The sequence below is a fragment of the Hermetia illucens genome, chromosome 5 (assembly GCF_905115235.1).
Source record: "Hermetia illucens chromosome 5, iHerIll2.2.curated.20191125, whole genome shotgun sequence".
Taxonomy (NCBI): domain Eukaryota; kingdom Metazoa; phylum Arthropoda; class Insecta; order Diptera; family Stratiomyidae; genus Hermetia; species Hermetia illucens.
The window spans coordinates 103,469,007-103,486,125 of NC_051853.1; positions in this window are offsets into that span (position 1 = coordinate 103,469,007).

The following is a 17,119-nucleotide window of genomic DNA, read 5'->3' on the forward strand; positions in this document are numbered from 1 at the left end:
CATCCTTCATCGTGCAGTCCACCAGTATAAGATCTGGTCGAAAGGGCACTCCATCACTTCACCCCTTGTAAATCCGACTGTTAACAAAGTCTTTGATAATTTCCATGGCGAGTCAAATACCCTTGGCCCCAATAACTTAGCTAACGATAGGTCTCCTAGCTCTTGGCTCACACCTAACCTACCCGGGATTTCCTTCCTTTCGAGTTCGGGTTGGGGTTTCTTGGGAGCATTCCTCTGTTGTGAGCTAATGACTGTTGCTCTTCTCTTCCTTGGTTCCATCGTTGAAGGCTCGCTCTCTTTTCTCCTTTCTTGGGTGTAATCACCAGTTTGTGTGCGTAGTTTTGTACACGGCACCATGCACCTTCCCCAAAGTGCAGCAACACACTAATATTTTGCTAGCTTTTTTCGCTTACATATTGTATTTGTACGAGTAGACCCCATTCTTCCTTGAGTTTTACTCCTTCAATCATTCATTCAACCAAAACCTGTGGTTACTTATCTATATGTACAATCTGCAGTATTATTTACATAGCATACTGGTCCCGAGCCCAGTTAAAGGAGGAGGTTTTGAGTCAACGAACTTTGTAATATCCGGTATATATATCCTATATATCCTTTATAAATAAAGCGCTGAGATCAGGGAAAGAGATAAATAAAGGATAGTTGAAGTTATTCCGCTACGCTAAGTCCAACCTGCTCTCTCCAAGCGACAGGTCCCGCGGCAGGTCGACCAATGAAATGCATCCGTTATTATTAAAAAAAACGAAATGATCTTGTTGAATCATAAGCCTGGTAACCTCAGTCGACGCGGCAAGACCGCCCCGGTCCTGTCGAGAAGTGGCCAAGTCCCAGGACGTAAGTAAGTTACTCCAAGTAAAACAAATATGAGCCTACACGCTGAATATTAACACCCTCAATGGAGGGAGGAGGAACTCGAAAAAGCTCTTCAGAAAAGGCGCATTGATATCTGCGCTCTACAAGAAACCCGATGGTCTGGTGCCAAAAGCTGCGGCATAGCAAGTGAACGCGGTAAAAATGGCCATTAAGTTCTCTATTTTGGTAGACTACACACTCATTGCGGTGTTGGCATTGTCATCTCAGAGGGTTCCCGTGAAGTCATTAAAAAAGTCGAACGATTTGATGACCGAATGACGAAGCTCACCATTATATATGCTGATCGCACTATTCACTTATTGACCGCGTACACACCACAGACAGGTCGACCTTTTAACGAGAATGATGCCTTCTGGCAACTTCTCAATGAAAATACTTGTAAAGTGCCTGCTGACGACTATATCATCATTGCTGGAGATCTAAATTGTCATGTGGGTGAAAAGGCAGACGGTAACAGGTGCCATGGAGGAAAGGGATTTTGAACGCCCAATGAGGGTGGCAAGCGTATAATCGATTTTGCGGACATCCATGACCTTGTACTTATGAATATATGGTTCATCAAACGATTGTCTCATCTTCCTACATTTCAAAATGGAAGCAGTAAAACTCAAATCAACTATATTCTCAGACGTCGACATTTTACCACCATCGCTGACTACAAGACTATCACACCTCAACATCGGCCGTTGATTGCGAATCAGGTCACCGATAAAACAGCATGAGGAGCGCACTGGCACGTCACGTCAAGGAAGAAATTATCTCACTTACATGAATGACTCAAAGTGGCCCACGCCACCAGAGATACTTGGCTTTAAAATAACGATGTTGAAATAAAGGTCCGTGAAAAGAAACACATCTATCATAAGTTTCTCGACGATAAAACAATCGGAAAGCAAAGAAAGCGATCACTGTCGCCTGAGCTGTTTGTTTCAAAGAGAGAGAGAGAGATTTGTATCGAATTGCCAAAAGCCGACACGAACGCACACAGGATAATGAACACTTGTGTTGCGTTAATGACAAGAACGGTACTTTGATTACTGACGGACGAGCCCCGACAAATAGATGGCGAGAATATTTCGAACAGATTTCCAGCAAAAAATTTATTCATCCTCCACTTCCACAAGCATCGCTGACGTTTGGAGAAATTCCACCTGTCAGTGCAATTGTAGTCGGGAAAGCAATAAAACGACTGAAATCGGAGAAAACAACAGAACCCAGAAGCTAAGACCCAACACTGTCTCAGTGAATTTTTCAATTGGGTTATTGAGGAAGGTAGAACAGCATTTAACAGACAAACAAGTCGGGAAACCGGAAGCTGGACGCTTCAGTTACGAAAGGTTTTGTGCATTTCTTAGTATGTAGCACGTAATATATGCATATACAATATTATGTGAGAATATCCACTTTCGGATGATATTGACATTTATAGCCTTGAATTTGCAAAGAAGCGACAACTTTGACGTATTATAACTTTGTTAGCAATAGTGCGATTTCCACCAAACTTGGTAACATCATGCTCTATGTTGCACCCTATATTGTTGCGAAATTTCGTCGTCCTAGCATGAACTTAAGGGGGTTTTTGCAGCGAATTAATAAAAATTATAGTAATATACTATTATTAACTTTATTTGTGCAGATATCAGTGTGGAAGGTATTTCGGAGCCCAGGCACCATATAGTGGCAGCCTTTTGATTTTTTTCAGATTTTTCGGTTGGGTAGTTTCTGAGAATGGCCCCCGTAAAGGAATGGTCACTTTCAACCCCCCGCACTCCCCACCTTTCCAACAAATGTCAAAACTAAGTCCGTTTTCGAAAAGTACTAACCGAGACCTTTAATTTGATACATGACTATATTTGATGGAAAAAAAAATTACACCCCCCTTTTGCATGTATGGGGACACCCCCTTAAATTCGACGTAAGAGGATGTAACTCACTGTATGCGTGAGCGTTCACAGTTCCCACCTTTCTACCAAATTTGGTGTCAATCGCTATAACCGTTTCCGAGAAAAATGCGTGTGACGGACAGACAGACAGACAGACAGACAGACAGACAGACGGATGGACAGACAGACAGACAGACAGACAGACAGACAGACAGACGGTAAACCGATTTTAATAAAAAGTACCACAGTACCAATATGGAAAAAGAAAAGTAGTCCAGCAAGATGTTCAAATTACCGTCTGATTTTTGAATGCACTCTTGACAACCGTATTCGCAAAATCGTTGAAGCCGTATTTGTGAAGAACTGCGGAACTACTGACGCAATACACGCTGCGCGGTTACTCATGGAGAAAAACCGTGAGAAAGACCGTGAGAAACATCTCTCTCTTTACATTGTATTTCTGGATCTGGAGAAAGCGTTTGACCGTGTGCCACACGAACTCATCTGGTATATTCTACGACAATACCTAGTACCAGAAGAACTCGTGTGCTGAGTTCAATAACTCTGCCATCATCCGAAAAGTAAAGTTCGAAGTGTGACGGGTGTATCGAAACCGCTTCGTGTTTCTGTCTGTGTTCGTCAAGGAAGCGCCCTCTCACCACCCCTCTTCGTTCTTGTTATGGGCACTGTCACACGAGACATCCAACGTCCAGCGCTCTATACACTGCTTTATGCGTCTTACAGCAAAAATAATCTCGAGCAACTTGTCCAAAAATACAATGAACTTATCATGCAACACGGTCTCAGGTTGAATCTGTTTAAAACAGAATTTTTGTCGATCGATTCCATGAAAAAGGCGCAATCACTGCACGTGGATGAGACCGGAACTGAGTGATTTAAATACCATATCTGGTGACAATGTTTTCAGCCAATGGAGAACTAAGTTTATGAAATTGCTACAAGCGTTCCACAACTAATGTTCTTTGGGATCGTCGTATTAACGAAGATCTCAAATATAAAATTTATCGCAATGTTGTCCGGCGCGTCGCCCTTTATGGTTCTGAATTTTGGCCGAATATAAAGGACAATGAACGGCATCTTGCGGTAATTGAGACGAAGATGTTGCGTTGGTCGAGCGACGTGACACGCTTTGATCACATCGGAAATGAGGATATTCGCGCTCGATACGGAGTTGCATCGATCGTGGAAAAATTGCGAAAGAGGCGTCTCCGCTAATATGGCCATACAATTCGCGCTAACGAGAATTCACTTTCCCACATTGATCTAAACACTGAAGTCGATGGTAAGCGACCAAAAGGCTGGCCGAAACAACGGTGGCTTGATACGCTGGAAGGTGATTTGGAGGTCGCACGACCACTTCCAGACCAGACCTTTGATAAAATAGAACGGTGTAACCAATCACGACGAACCAACCACGCTTGTGAACGGGGCAAAGACTGAAGAGAAAGATTTCCCCCCTTATATGTAATTCATCACACGTCATGGGCCCTAAGGTGGCCGAGACTGATATAAAATTTGTTCATGAATATGTGGGAGTCCTGAGTCCGCCACCCACTTGAGGGACTGGACCAATTGGAAAGAATCTTTCTTTCTCGGTTTCGGTTCACGAACCCCTCTGTTATAGGCTAAAACCCAAAATCAAGTCGAAAAATCGGAAAATTTTGTACTTCCCCAGATGGTCACGGGATCGATTTCGTCGTTATGTAGGCTACGGAATCGTCCATCCTCATGGAGGTAGCCAAAGATTCTTCGGAGAATTCTTCTCTCGAATGCGGCCAAGAGTTCGCAATTTTTCTTGCTAAGAACTCAATTCTTCAAGGAATACATGGGGACTGGCAAGATCATTGTCTTGTACAGTTAGAGCTTTGACCCTATGTTGAGACGTTTCGAGCGGAACAATTTTTGTAAGCTGAAATAGGCTCTGTTGGCTGACAACAACCGTGCGCGAGTTTCATCGTCGTAACTGGTATCAGTTGTGATTATCGACCCTAGATAGGAGAAATTATCAACGGTTTCAAAGTTGTAGTCTCCTATCTTTATTCTTCCCGTTTGACCAGTGTAATTTGATGTTGTTGGTTAGTTGGTTTTCGGTGCTGACGTTGCCAACATATATTTTGTCTTGCCTTCATTGATGTACAGCCCAATATCTCGTGCAGCCTGCTCGATCTGGATGAAGGCAGTTTGCACGTCTCCCGTGCAGCATAGGCAATAGTTGGGTGGACTTAAAGAGGATCGTACCCCTTCCATTTACTTCAGCATCACGGATCACTTTCTTAAAGAGGACGTATGATAGGACATTCCATTTTCGTCGTTGATGTCGAATAGTCTTGAGAGTGATTCTGCTGCTTAGTCACTCTTATTAATTTCGTCGGAATACCGAGTTCTCTCTGGCCGTGTACAGTTTTACCCTGGCTATGCTGTTATAGACGGCTTTAAAGTCGATGAAAAGATGGTGCAAATTATGTCCATATTCCAACAGTTTTTTCATCGCCTGCCGCACAGAGAAAATCTGATCTGTTGCTGATTTGCCTGGAGTGAAGCCTCTTTGATATGGGCCAATGATATTTTGGGCATATGGGGCTATCCGGTCTAGCAAGATAGCGGAGAATATCTTATAGATTGTACTTAGCAATGTGATGCCTTTATAATTAATTATAATTAATCCTGGCGACTAATGATTTTTATGCCGATGACTTGCACGGACTGTTTCTTCTATACTTGGTGGTGGCAGATTTCCCTCTTTGTCTCGGCAGAATAAGCATCGAGGTGTGTAAGGCTGCATCCTGCGCGCCTGGTGCGGTTGCTCCCTGTACTTTTCAAGTTCACAGACCTGTTGGTTCTCCCAGGCTTCCTTTTTCCGTCTGTGAAGTCGCTTCTCCCCTCGCCGAAGTTCGTGATAAGTCTCTACGCGTGCCCGCTTTGTTTGAGAATGCAACATCACTCGATGCGCAGCATTCTTCCATTCCGTAGCTAGCTTACATTCATTGTCAAACCAGCCGCTCCGACCATATGTGTTCATTTTATAAGATGATGACATTACAAATGTCTCTCCCTTCTTATAATAATAGTTGGATTTTTTTCAAACTTTTGTTGTGTTATTGCTTATAATGTGTCCGGATAGCTCAGTGGTTGGAGCACTAGGCTAGGTTCAAATCTCACTGGTGGCAGTGGAATTTGCATCGTGATTTGACGTCGGATACCAGTCGACTCAGCTGTGAATGAGTACCTGAGTCAAATCAGGGTAATAATCTCGGGCGAGCGCAATGCTGACCACATTGCCTCCTAGTGTACCGTTACGGTATTGAATGAAGTGCTCTAACACACTTCAAGGCCCTGATCCAATATGGATTGTTGCGCCAACGATTATTATTATTATTATTATTGCTTATAATGTTACCAACCTCAAACTTCTAGGATGAACTAGGAGGGTTTTGGAAAATCCCTAAAATATGGTAATGTACTTATTAACTTTATTTGAAGAAATATCGGAATGGGATATATTATGAAGCCTCAATTTCGAACAACTGCACCAGCATGGTTTTTTTTTCAGACTTTCGGTTCGTTAGTTTCTGAGAACGAAACCCGTTACATTTTTTGGGGTACAAATTTCAAAAAGTACTAATCAAGCTCTTTCATTCGATACCCCAAATGACCATATTCTGCAAAAAAGATTACATCCACAGTTTATTTGCGCCAAATTGATAGGTTTGAACTTTTATAACTTTGGCAATAACCAGATTTCCACGAATATTGGCAGAATTATGTGCGAATCTGTTTGCTCTACTTTGTTCCTAAAATGAACTTAAGGGAGATATATACTTTGAAGCCGGAAAAAAGGTCATTTTTGTGAATTTTTTTAAGAAAAACTACTTGAAATTTCAAATTGGGATTTCAATTATCTAAAAGTATATACGTTCAAAAATATGTTTAGTTTCTTTTATTTAAAAATATCAAAAAAGTACAAGTATATTGTACAATTTTTGGAGCGCCGTAAAAAAATCTGCGTACACGGAACCCACTGCCGTTTCTTCAACAATAATGGGAGATAAAAAAAGGAAGACACTATAGTCTAGTACTTGTCATAGCCGATTTTGAAAATATCGATTTATGACAAAAAAATCCTATGACAAATACTAGATAATAGTCTATAGAATAATCAAAGAAGCCTCAAGGCAATCGGTTCTTCGGTTTTCGAGAAATTCTGCGTAGCGACTAGGGAAACATGGTTTTGAGGAAAACGCGGTTGAAAATTTAGGAAAGAATAAACCCACCCTAAAGTGAACTTGTCACACACCGCATTTTCTTTTTTAATTTTTTTAGTTGATGCTAATTCGATAGAATAATCACTCAATATTTCAAATCGAAACTGGCAGTACACCTTTTTGAAAATTTTTGCGCAAAGATAAGTCAGGAAATTTCATAAAAGTCACTAACGAACCACAAAATGCGAAACAGAGCAATTTTCATATGAGTTGTATTTGTGACACCACCTTTGCTCGAATACTGCTTGAGATTGGCGGACATTTAGTATTATAATTAGTAACTTGCATTTAAACTTAATTAGATTTTATGTTTCAAATTTTCGCAAACATCTTCTGAAACTTTGAACGCGTTTATCTCGAAATCTCGGATCGATTTTAAGAACTTTTTATTAAAATGATCGTAATACTCATCATTATGGCCCGAACGGATGGCAACGATCCTTGTTATCTCTGAACCAACTCGACTCACACCTCTTGGTTGATAACCCCGAATAACCGCTAGTCAATCTGGTAGTGAAGTAACGTGAGCGGCGACAACGACGAAGACCTAGAATGGCATTGACTTATGATTTAGGAAATGATTTGAAATAGGTTGACAGCATTCTGTTACCTTAGTACTCAGAATGACATCTCGTGGAAACGGCTGTCTGGCTAATGCTACAGCTACCTCCGTCACGATAATAACCTTCGCAGGGCTGCAAGTAGGTTCAAAGCTATGACACCATTAAGTTGGCAGGGGAGGCTCAGTTGAGATGGATTCCTGATTAGCACCTGATCCCGGCTCTGAACACAAACTTCCGTAAGAATTTGTGTCAACCCACGCATGATCTCCATGCTTGCACAGATAATCACGGGGATCCTTTAAGGCGACTGCACTTTCTAGCGGAGATAGCAGCTTGAATCTAAATTACAATGACAACAACAACAACAAACACGACAACACAATCGGCCGAAATTTTTGGAAGAAGCAGCAACTAAATTGGGAGATCTTCCTATAAATCCCTTTGCAAGAAGCGCCAAGCTACGACGGCCAACTACTGCCCACTGTCCCAACGGTGAAGGCGACTGGAAGTGAAAAGGGAAGTGACACCGCAGAGACTAAGAGCCCTGGCGATCAAAAAGGACAGACCCCGTCCGAAAAAGGGGCTATGAGAAAAGATAGTAAACTTCGAGCGGCGTGACATTCCCTTGTTGGGAAACAAAGAGTGACGAACTCTCCAATCAGGGGGAAATGCAAGTCATCTCACCGAAGAGGATCGACCTCATCCAAAAGACTAAAGTAGAGGAAGAAAGGCTACTCAAAAAGTGCGGGTTGGTCTTAAGGAAAATAAAGGCTACTACCATCGTGCAGCGAAAAATCTTCATGGATGGAAAATGGCATAATGGGGATGGAAGAACTGTTGGACCTTATTGCACACCGGCGAAACTCCTGGATGACGGCCACAGGGGAGCTGCAGAAATAATATATCGCTAGTACAGCTCTAGTTACGCAAAACGCAGTGCCCTCAGTCAGCCTTGGGGGAACGAATCGACAAAAGGAGGCAAGAGTAAAACAGCGGAAATTTTCCGACGAAGACGCAGCAAGAAGAATCCCGCCAAATGGTAACCGAGCGGACCAAGCAGCGTCTAAAACAGGAAAAAATTCAGCATTAACTTAAGTTGAATAGCGACAGCAGCGGCTCCACTCTAAAAAGTCAAAGTCAACCACGGTCAGAAGCCATTCTCATTAAGGCAAACACAGATAGGTTTTTCGAAGAAGTTCTTCCAGAAGTCTACAATAACGCCAAACCGGAAGTCGCTGGAGTAGATCTTCAATCTATCCAGCGATATACTTGTAGAGCTGGGGTCGAAGACCAAAAAGTAGAGTACATTCTCCGAGACAGTCCAAAGCATCCCAGGCACGAAGGCAGTAGCTTCCAGCCTAGAACCCATATACACCCTTAAAATAAGGGATTTGGATTGTCTGACTTATAATGAAAAGGTGGAGAAGGCGATAAAAAGGGATTACCCAGATGAAGGCAACCTTAAGGTGGGAGTTACGTCTGTTAACTCTAGAGGGCGAAAATTAGCCTGTCACTGTCCCTGAAGAAACATCGAGCCAACTTCTCCATTGCCGGAAAATCAAAATCGGCTGGATTATTTGTAAAATAAAGCGAAGGGCAGTTCCAACCCACTGTTTTAAGTGCTGGGCATACGGACATATGTATCAGGATAGCTGAGTGGTAAGAAAGCAAGGTTATTGTACGGAAGGTCGCGGTACAAATCTCACTGACCACAGAGGGATTTGGATCTTGGTTTGTCGTCCGATGCCAGTCGACTTAACTGTGAATGAGTACCTGAGTCAAATCCAGGTAATAATCTGGGGCGAGCGCAATCTTGACCATATTGCCTCCTACAGTATACTGTAGTGTATGGTTTGGATCTTTAATGACCGATTATTATTATTATACACATATATCAAAGCCTTGCAAGGTGCAAGGCAGAAGCGCTTTGCGTTACAAGTGTGGCGAACCCGGGAACAAAACGAAAACTTGTGATTCGCAAAGTGCTGGGTCCTTTGCAAAGACCGCGATCTGGAAAAAAAGATGTGACCCATGTTCCCGGTTCTGGGCATTGCCAGGTCTTCAAGGAAGAGTTGCAGAAAGCAAAAAGTCAAGCACCATGGCAAACATCCTTCAAGGAAACAGGCATAGGAGTGCAACTGCTCACAACCTCATGTACAGATGGTGCAAGAAAGGAAAATTGACTTCTTGCTTCTTAGCGTACCGAGATAGATGTTCACCATCGTGGTATGCCAATATATCTGGCACTGCTGCTCCCATCTGGGTGAGAGGCACGGGTAACTTGCGAGTGCGTGCCCATGGTCAAAAGGACTGCTTCGTTTGTGTTCGTTGTGCGGAACTGACGTTTTTCAGCGTTTACCTCACACCAAACGTATCTATACAAGCTTTTCGAACTAGGCTCGCCGCCTCAGAGGACGAGATTAGAAACATAAAAGGAAGAATTCTAGTCGGAGGAGGCTTTAACACTAATCGAATGGAGCATGGTTCAACCAGATTTTCGAGGTACACAGATTTTGGAGGTTGCTGCCAGGGCTCATTGTCCTAAATACCGAAGATATACGAAATGGTGCAGGCCCTTTTTCCTGCCTACCCCATCCGCACTGACCCTGTCTATGAAGGTGTGAGTACTTCAACCCATCTTTGACAGCGGGTATTCCCCTCCCCTCCCCCCCCCCCCCCACCACTCCCTGGAAACAAGGGCAGAGACGCCGCCACGGTATCGTATCGTCCGCTCAGTATGGTGATCACAGCGGGGAAGCTGCTTGAGAAGCTCATTAAGCCACTGACTGACGCAATACGTGCAGCGGGAAAGTACTCACCAACACAATATGGTTTTAGAGCGAGGCGATCCACAATTGATGCCATTGAGGAGGTGGTTCAAGCCGTAAAACTGGCTGAGGCACACAGTCACCATTGTCGGCGAGTGGTGCTCTTTTTGACCCTCGACGTAAGAAACGCCTTTAATTCTGCGTGGTGGTTGAGGCACTCCATACTCCAGGCTACCTACTGCGGATGTTGAAGAAATATTTAAAGGATCGTGTCCTACTCTATAAGACCCTAGAAGGACAGCGCAAAATGAATGTAACATCAGGGCGACTCAGGACTCTATCCTTGGTCCGGACCTTTGGAACGCCTTATACGATAGCCTTCTACGGCTCGAGATGCCTGATGAATCGAATCTAATCGGATAGGTGGACGATGTTGCGCCACTGGTTACCACATGCACAGTTGAGCAAGCTCAGCGCATACTGGGACTGATAATGCGGCAAGTAAGCAGATGAATGGCTGAGCATGGATTCTCCCTAGCTCTGGAAGAAAACTGAAGTGGTTGTGCTGACCAAGGAAAGGGTTGCCAGAGTCCACCCTAGTCAAATTTGTGAAAACATGGTTTTATCACAGCCGACGGTGAAATACCTCGGCATTAAGATAGACACGAAGATGAGCTTCTTCGAGCAGATTCACAACACCGCAGACAAGGCTGCTGCTAGAATGTTCAGGATAAGGGAAATGTGAAATACCACGCATACAGTGACCGATATAAATTTACGTGTAGTTTTTCACTACAACTTTAAGAACACTTCTAATTCTGCTCTGAGTGTTAAAAATGTCCTTAAGTGAGTGAATTATTCGTAAAATAGATTATTTTTAAAATTAGTTGTTAATTCATATTTGCACCTTCCTTTTTAATACACACAGAAATTTTAATCTACATTTTAAAATTACTGGCTATATATTTCTCTTAATTTCCTGCTTCACTCCAAACTACTGTTTGGGCCAAATCAATGCACGAAAGTGCCAACGCCGCCTTAAGTTTCATGTAGCTTCGCAAAATTAACGGTTATTGCAAAACGTCATTTAATATTTTACAAAATACCCACTTTCTAGTCTATTCTGCTAAACATCCATTTTGTTTGGAATAATTTGCTGTGCTAACAATCGCTGAAAAACACTGAGATTATATTTTGGAGAAAGGCAACAATTCGAACAAGCAAAATGACCCAAGAGGAGAAGGTGAGTTCCTATACAAAAATTACATATGAACGCCTTCGTGCACAGTAAATATTGATTCTGGCTTTTGCCTTCAAGTTCCTTATTCGCGATTTACACAAGGACACGAAGGCAAACCAAAGCCCTGTGTAAAGGTCCTATCCCAATAAGTAACCGCCATGAATAATTCATAATTGAACTTTTCTGGAATACGGAAAAGTGGGGAATGCAAGGCAGCGTTAAAAATCAGTTCTCGAGTTTTCTGTTTCATGGAGACAATAGGAGAAATTCGTTGAAAATTTATGATCTTTTTTCCTATCCTTTTATTACAGATGTCCGCAAAGCACTCAATTTTATGGTGGACAGCAATCTTCGGAATAAATCTTTACGACTTTCTAGGCCTTTGCCATCTTGTTCCGGTCCATTCAGCTCATATCGCTCATCCATATTTATCCTTGATTCTGCCATGCGGAACGCCTAAGAAGAAAGTTTCTGAACAATGAAAGCAAACAGGAGTAGGCTGTGCGGTGGGAGCTGAAACCGCTCTTGGCGCTTTCCTGTTCCAACTCGGTTTTTCAATAATGTGAACGTTATAGTGTCGTCACGATTCTATTTCTATTTTTAGGGAATTTTTTAGTGGACGACTAATATAGAGATACTAAGTATTTTTTATATTTCTACTGTGTATTAGGGATTAAAATAGTTTGCTCATGTGTTAGATATTACCAAAGGATACTGGTTTCATTTCGGGAGAATATGCGTACAACCGAGGCGTGCAATTGAAATTCAACGCGTGATTATTCTAGTCAGTCACCCCCGGTCTACCCCCAGTACATTTTCACTATCCATGCAATAGCAAAATGATTTAGATATAGAAACAATATTTTAAAACCTTTGGAGGTCTCCGTGTGATGCGATAAAATCAGAATCTCAGAATCGTGAACAAAGGCTTCCACCAAGATAAAGTATTTTGACGCTAGTGAAGGGGAAGGAATCAGTAAATCATAATATGAGTGTATAAATCTAGAAACAGGCGCAACAAATTCAATGCAAGCAGACAGAAATTTGATCAAATTGCTAAAAGTCAATCGATCAATCATCAAATGGAACATAGTATGTAAACTCCTATCGTTGGTGGTTTAATGAAATATGTTTCAATTCTCCTAGGAATTCGGGAGAAGCTTTTGCACCTCCTCCCCTGTTCTGTGCTACATACTTCTGGGCGAACCCACTCGTCCACCGTGTTCGGCATGGCATAGCCAGCAATGGAGTTTTCGCCCTTGCTTAATGTGTGACCCATTCAATGTCACTTTCACCTTTTATTCAATACGGCCATGTCCAAGACATTGTTGATGAATGCTTGCTGGTCACTACCCATGTACTGCTCACAAGAGCTTTAACTCGAATTTCAAAATTCGTGTTGAGATGGCTCCATTTTAATTTGGACAAAACAACAGATCTAGTGCTGTTAATGTGTAGAGTGATATCAAGTTCGTCGTCGTCGTCGACAAAAACAAGCATTCCTAAACGTACAAACCAAACAACGCCGTCAGTTAGAAAACCAACCAACCACGAATCACTTTCTTTAGGCCCAGGTTAAAAAAGACGCATGATAGGGCATCCCGTTGTCTTAGACCTTTGTTAATGTTGAATGGCCTCGAGAGTGATCCTGCTGCTTTTATCTGGCCTCGTACGTTGGCCATAGCCTAGTCGGGTCTTATCAATTCCTTCGAGATACCGAATTCTCTTATGGCCATGTACAGGCAGTTATGGAACCGTCGGCACCGTCGGCATCTATTAACGGTCAGCATAAATCCTGGTTCTAAGTAATAATAAACAAAGATGCATCTGCGCATCTTCTTTCCCCCGTATGACCCTTATAAATATTTCGGTCTTTATCATTTTCCATATCTCGTCATACCCGACTCAGGTCAAATGTTTTCCTTCGCAACATGTCCTGTTGTTGAATAATAAACGATGATGCATTTGCGCATCTTCGCTGCTCAGAATGACCCTAATAAAAAATAATATAATCTACGGATTTATAGGATTTTACGTAGATAAGAACCATATGTTAATATGTGTTACGTATTAGATAATTTCATAGAAGATAAGGAACATATGTATATTATGTAAACAATTTTAAAGAAATATAAATACAAGGCTGGTTTCGATACGATATCAGTCTTGTTTCTATATCACATAAAGGAAGTACTAAAATAAAGAACTGTGTAACAAAGACACACTAAGTGTTGTTACTTAACTCAGGCTATGATATCATAAGCTTCCTTAAAATCGACAAAACGTAGCCGATATTCCAACAGTTGTTCCATCGCTTTCCGCAGAGAAAAAATCTGATCTGCCTGAAATGAAGCCTCTTTGGTATGAGCCAATGTTGTTCTGGGCGTATGGGGCTATCGGACCTAGTAAAATAACGGAGAATATCTTATAGATGGTACTCAGCAATATGATATCTCCCTTTTTATGTATGCGACAGATATGCGGCAGAAGAGCTGTTGGTGTTGGTTCAGCAGGCGTTTCCCAGGTTTTATGCTCCATCGTGGGTACAAATCCACGTTTCGATCTGGGACGTATACTACCCTTTGACAAACCACCAGATAGAGCTAGCCAACAACAATGATGCGGACAAGTGGCGAAAAGGCGTGTCTAGTTTAGTTAAAAGACTGGCTTTTATTAGTGCTGGCCAGAAAACTTGCCGTAGTGAAAGAGCTCGGCAAGAAAGATCCATTAGGGAACTATGGGTAATCAAAACATATAAATAAAGGCCTTGGCAGCCAGTCATGATAGAACTGACGAGGAAAACAAAGTCAAAATTAAATTTCAGTCGTAACAACGCAACCCTTAGGTAAAAGAACAAGCCAGGCCACATCGATGGAAAACTTGAATCTGAACTCGAATCCTCCATTCATTCAATTGCGGACCAATCCAATCCGGACTAAGTCCTTAACGGAAAACCAAAGCAGACCGCTTCTGTCAAAGTCTTATCGGTAAGAATCTGCTTTCGGGCAAAAAACCACCTACGCAAAACATTGCTTTCGAGCAAACGATAAACCAAAACGCCCGGGTTGTACCGAAGTTGAGAGGAAAGGAACGTCCAGGTCATCTGCGACCACGGGCGAACTGAAATGGTAGCGATCCGCTGCTATCCTGTGTTCTCGGATAAGCCTTTATTTCCAACCAAGTCTAATAAAGCCAACGGATCATCCTGTATAAGGATACCAATCCACCCGGCTACGGTAGTGAGCGGTGTGAGCAGCTTAGGAAAATCATTTCCTAGCTGTAAGAATTGCATCCTCAAAAAGCATCAAGTTTCGCTTTGAGTTGGTAAATATATAAAGCAAAATGTTGCTGCTAAACGTGGCCGCAGAAAGCTCGAACGATTGGCTCAAGCAGTACTGCTTCTCGCTCAATGATATGTAAGACGTGCGCGACTAACCCAATGAAGGGGTCACTGAGCTCCCATCACTCAAAATGGTATTTCTCACGCTTTCAGAGGAGAAGCATAATGGTGCTGAGTGCTGGAGAAACTTGGTGTGCAGAATACTCTCAGCACCTTCATCTAGATGCTAGTAGATAGCAAAGCAAGAGAGAGAGTCGACAAGCCGGGAACTTTCCTTACTATAGCGCTGCTGAAATAGATATTTAGAAGGCTCGGAACAAACTAGCTGTCAGCTCTACTACGGGCTTAGAACACGTGACGTTACAAGTGCCGTTTTTTAGGTCATTGAAGGGGCCGTGCAACCCAGAACATTTTCATCTGAAGATCAAATAATCTCCCCAATAAATTTTAATTGAAAACCGACCGCTGCACTAACTAGTCGTTGGGTCAATAGCTGCAAGAGATTTATACACCTTATACAAGGAACCATGGAGTGTTTGTGGAGAATTCATGAGCTTGAACTTCCGATATGCTGACCTGTTTTGTGTCAATGGGGGTATGGAGCCCCAGCCAGCATTATGACTTCAAATGGCCTTCATACCATCTTAGTAAACAACCTACATAAAAACTCAGCAGAGAAAAAAAAATTCTTTGATACTGTACTTATTTTCCCTACGACGAGAATGAAATTGTGATGTTAACGCCCACCACATCTATTAGGGGAGTTCTGGCATTAACAGAAGAGGATCAAGACTATTAAAATATCTGACAGAAACTGAACTTCAGATCCGCTACTCTGATAGTGTTGTTGTTCTTTAATGCAGTCAGGCGACAGGTTAGCAACATTTTGGTAGCATCCACTGAAATGACTGCTCTTGTCGAAGTGAAGTATCGACCAGTATCACGCTCACTGATCTCAAATGCATTGATTTCGAGATGGCCATAGATTCACCTCTAACCGCTTCATTTCGGAATTTAAGGAAAAAGCAGACCGGGCGGGGTACAAAACAGAACGGAGGGCCTGAGCTACAATTCCTGGGAGGCGCACCAAATCTATTGGCGGAATTGGGCTAACGACATAGATAATCAGTTTGAGGGAAGTTCTCGAGGGGAGGTATCTACTAAATACACCAAAGAAGGGTAAAATACCATCGTGGAACTCGGATTGGATAAAACGGAGGACGACAAGGGTATTCCTCACCGGGGCTCTAAAGTTTGAATCAGTCGTTTGCTGGAATCGCTACACAACTCAGCGCCGAAGCGCCCTCACCCGAAAGACTGGACTCTAGCAAAGAGAGTAGTATCATCGGTGTGAGTAAAATGGGCATTTAACTTGTTCCATAGATACAAGTCTGCGAGCCCGGATGACATCATTCCTGCTCTAGCAATGGAAGAAGTAGGTGCCCTGAGTCTACATATTCGCAGTATATACCATCTATGCCGTAACTCACTAACGGTAAACGTTAGGAAGACTTGACTAGTTATGTTCACTAGGAGCGATAGGTGAGGCAACTACAAGCAGAAATCCAACTGGTATGACAACAGTCAAGCATAATATTTAGAAGTACATCTTGGCTTAAGGGCGCGAGGTTCAGAGTGTAGAGCGTCAGCTTCTCAATACCGTTGCTTTGGGTTCGAACCTCAGTCCCCATGCGTATCTGTATTCGTTTTGTTTTTGTCTCGCTGCTGTGAGCTTATAACTTGCACAGCGTTAAATGTGCTAATAGTTAAACTAATCACAGTATAACTGTGTTGATGTTCAATACTCCACTACGGAGTGAAAAGGAAATATTAACATCTCGACATCGGATTATTATGTACTCCAACCAAGAAACATCAGAAACTCCTAAATTTATCGTTTGGTTTATATGTCAAAAATATCACGCAAACACGTAAACATTGACCATTAAAAAATATATCGGTGTGAAACAAAATTTGGAGCGTTGTAGGCGATTGAAGTTTATATCATTAAGTCCTCATTATACGAAGTGAGAGAAGCGATGGATATCATCTACCGTTGATCCATAGCCTAATAAGAAAGAAACATGGAACGTAACCACTTGACATTGTAATAGACTTGACAAAAATGTTCCTCCTTTTACGACGAAT